General features: G+C 41.9%; 1 long non-coding RNA gene across 1 annotated transcript; it reads right to left on the minus strand.

Annotated features, from left to right (window-relative positions):
- Positions 1–2,325: 2,325 nt before the first annotated feature.
- Positions 2,326–3,518, minus strand: LOC146865588 (uncharacterized). The gene is made up of 4 exons (XR_014970327.1): positions 3,386–3,518; positions 3,177–3,272; positions 2,885–3,070; positions 2,326–2,557 (listed from the first exon to the last, which is right to left on the minus strand). It is a non-coding gene; the product is annotated as an uncharacterized LOC146865588 (long non-coding RNA).
- Between the last annotated feature and the right edge of the window lie 271 nt (positions 3,519–3,789).

The following is a 3,789-nucleotide window of genomic DNA, read 5'->3' on the forward strand; positions in this document are numbered from 1 at the left end:
GCAGCGTCGTCAGTGTTGGAGGGTTTGGTGGGTGAGCTGAGAGCGAGGTTTGCATGTAGTTGGTCTTCGGTGATTTTGCTCCAGCAACGGCGGGGAAACTGTTGGGTGTGGTGGGTTTCTAGAAGGTGAAGTGGATGCAGCGGTGGTCGGTCCAGAGGAGTTCGGTGGTTAAGTTAAGACAGTGATTGCTCCAAGCACCAAATACCACCATATTAGGAAAACAGGATTCTGGAGGTGTTAATGTGTGACAAGAACATTTGGGAACATTTGCTGTGTGGTATTTTATTGTGGTGAAAATGTGTTCTGCTGCTTATTTTGTGCTGCTTTGTTTTTGTGCTGCATTATTGGCGTGTGACTTTGTTGTTTTTTACTGCAGTAGTTGTGCTACATTCTGTTTTTCACTATTTCTATTTTGATCTGTGCTATTATGTTTTAATTGTAGCTTTGTGTATTTTGTGTTACATTCTATTGTTTGTTTTAGATATATCAATAATTGCCACTGTGTTCCATGGTCAGCAACTATTTACCACTGTCTAAAGTGGTAAAATTGCACTGCACTCGCTCTTCAACTACCTAAGACACAAGCCACCCCAACACTGCGACAGATACTGTGTCTAAATGTAGTGATTCCAGTGCTCGATTTATGTGATACAGTCAATTACTTTTTAGACTGTCTTAAATTGTATTTTAGGAATATAAAAGGTTTGCAGGCATGACAAATTATTATAAACTGAATGGTAAGTGTAAGGATAGAAGTGACTAACCACTTGTGCAGGTGTGCCATGGTAACTGCTAGTAGTGATCCTATAATTGAGTACTAAACATCAAATTGAAATTTTAGTGGTTCTCAGGGTCACCATTTAGTGTGTCTTAAAATGGAACGACACTCCATTCAACTCTCCTGTAGTCTCAATGGGATAGCGACCATTGAAGCCTTATGCATAGGCCTCCTGTCCTAATTTGTAATCCAGTGGTCTGAAAGCTGGTGGTCCGCCTTTCTACTTATTTTATTTTTTGTGTTTTACATTTCGCTAAAAATATGTGAAGAGATTGTTCAATAATAACTGAAATCATTGGAATGAGTTTGAAAGGCTGATACTTTGGACCTCATTATGATGTCGGGTGGGCCGCCACCGACAGGCCGTTGGTGGCAGTCCACCCAACATCTACGGCATTACACAGCATACATAGGAAGAGGAAAATGCCTTGTAAGTTCGTGTTTGTGCAGGAATATGCCCCTTCCAGCACAAAAAGTATCCTCCTTGCAACGGAGGCACCATGGTGCAAGAGTGCCTACATTGGTGCTAGGATGCGAAAACGGCACCAGCACAGGCAGAAAGGACAGGAATGCACCATATTGCTTAAATACGGTGCATTCCTGCCCTTTCACTTTGGCGTTGTGCAGCACAACATGGTGCCATGTTGCTCCGCCTTACGCCAAAATGGCATAAATGAGGCCCAACGTGCTCTAGTAAAATATACGCCTGGAGAGTGTACCTGGCCAGCTGCATATATAGTGGCCAGTATAGTACACTGTGGGAAGAAGTCAAGTGGTTCCATTTACAGAATCCCCTCTGATAAGGGAAACTCTGTTTCATTCTTGTGTGCTGGATTTTTGAACTTCAAGGATACACTGGGAATGGGCTTCCATTTAAATGTCAGGGCCTGTTAATATAAGCTGCAGACCTCCTCCTGCTTACTTTGCCACGTTTTGGACACAGCCTTGCTTGGACCACGTTGCTGTTGCCGTAAAATGAAGCTGAATGATGCCTCTTACAAAATACATGGAAACAAGCAGGAAGGCTCTGCTGCAGCTCTGCTGGCCTGCCCTGCCCTGCTGCTAGCCCTGCTCACGTGGGAGAACTCAGATGTCTCATGCAGCCCACTGATGTGATAGAGTGACTTGATTTCAATGACCAGATGGGTGGTACCTCAATTAATAACACCTACAGGTGCAGGTGAGCTGAGTGGTGACTCTGCCTCGCAAGCTTCTGCAACTCTTTTTATTGCTTTCTTCTTTATTGACCCTGCCGGCTGTCCAAAGGCCCAGGACCTGGTTGGCCTTTAAGATACACATGCAATGTAATGGAAGTCAGCGCACTACTCTAATTTTCATAGGGAAAAAAAATTAATCTCTAGAATTTCTCATACTGAAACACGTACTGCGTGCACACCGGATGAAGGTAGCCACCCTACTTGAACATGAAAAAAGCAGATGCTATGCATCTGTGTACCGATTGCACTGCTTAAAATGTATGCTTCTGTGTGTAATCCACTGAACCAGCAGTTGTATACAATTGTTAATAAAATAAACAACTAAATAAACATTGTTGATATTGGCATTTACTCATTAAAGTCATGAGCTTAAGCAATTTCTTGGTTGACAAACTTTTTACAAACAATCACATGAATAATCACTTTAGATGTAAAAATAAAAACTTATCAATTAACAATTATTTAAATCATCAGAATTGCAAATGTTATTTAACAACATGACGGGTGAGATTGATGTAGCCCAATGCATTTCGGGATTTTAGGTAATCCCTTCTTCAGGGGCCTATAAATAAAAGAAAAAAAGAAAACAGAGAAACATGTTTGCAACAATTAACTGTGTACAATGCAATGTCATGTACAATTTTTAACTGATACATCGTCTAATGGCCAGAGTGGCCTTTGCACACCTGTACTTGTCCTGCACGCAGAGTTAAAAAGATAGAAAAGTCAAATGTTGAACAAGTGTCTGAAGTTGAAAACAACTGAGAAACAACCTTAACCCCAAAGTAAACCACTGTGCACCGCTCCCCGTTGCTTTAACAAGGTTTGTGGAAATAAAGTTATTCTGAAAAGTGAAGAAAGTAGACAAAACTGAACTGCTAGATCTTACGGAAAAGCCGTCACGTGTCCATGTCCATAGCTACTAATCAGTGACAACAAGAATGTCCTCCTGACTGAAAAGGTACAGCTACGCTGTGGCAACTAAACACATCTCCAAAAACACTCATGAAAGAATACTGCAAAGCACTGTATTCCGGTAGGTGATCCCCATGGGAATATCTAGCTGGTCAGGTGCCTGTGTACAAAATAGGGATGAGGTCACTGACTGTATTACTCGTGTGGATTATTACAAACAATCTTATCAAAACGAAACAAATCCCGTGCTTAAAAGACGCTTTTACCTCTGTCCTCTGCCAGTAAGTTCGCTTCAGAAGGCTATGTGCTCTGAAAGTTGATAGCCACAACATGCCCAAACTCGGTAAAAGTGAGTTTCCAACCTGTCATTCCAAACAAGAAACCGCAAACCCTAGTTACTGATAAGAAATCCTGATATATTGATTCACTACCGAACTAGCAAGCTCCATAGTAAAGTCACTGAGTTAGACCTTACCTCGATTTCTTAAGCATTGAGACAGCTGCTGATGCGAAATGGGAGATAACGCTGTAACCGCGAGCTAGCGTGGCTCATAGCGGAACTTAAATCCAACGAAGACGTGTGTGCGTGCACCTGCGCAATGCGCTTGCCAACACACTGGAGAAAGGACTAACGCTAAAGACCTATGTTGTTGCTGCTGACCCGATCTAAAGTGGCGCGCCTTCAAACACAAAAAACGAACCTCGTGATACTGTAAGATACTTCGTATAGATAAGAGCTCGCTCTCAGGCGGAAGCTGGAAACCGATAATGTTTGCACTAAAATAAGAAATGATTATAAATGAAGCCAACGACTACTGCATAAGGAGTTTAAAGACCATAGAAATAACCTAGTAACAAATGGAAAAACTAGACAACGAA

This window comes from Triturus cristatus, chromosome 2_1, assembly GCF_964204655.1.
Source record: "Triturus cristatus chromosome 2_1, aTriCri1.1, whole genome shotgun sequence".
NCBI classification, from domain to species: domain Eukaryota; kingdom Metazoa; phylum Chordata; class Amphibia; order Caudata; family Salamandridae; genus Triturus; species Triturus cristatus.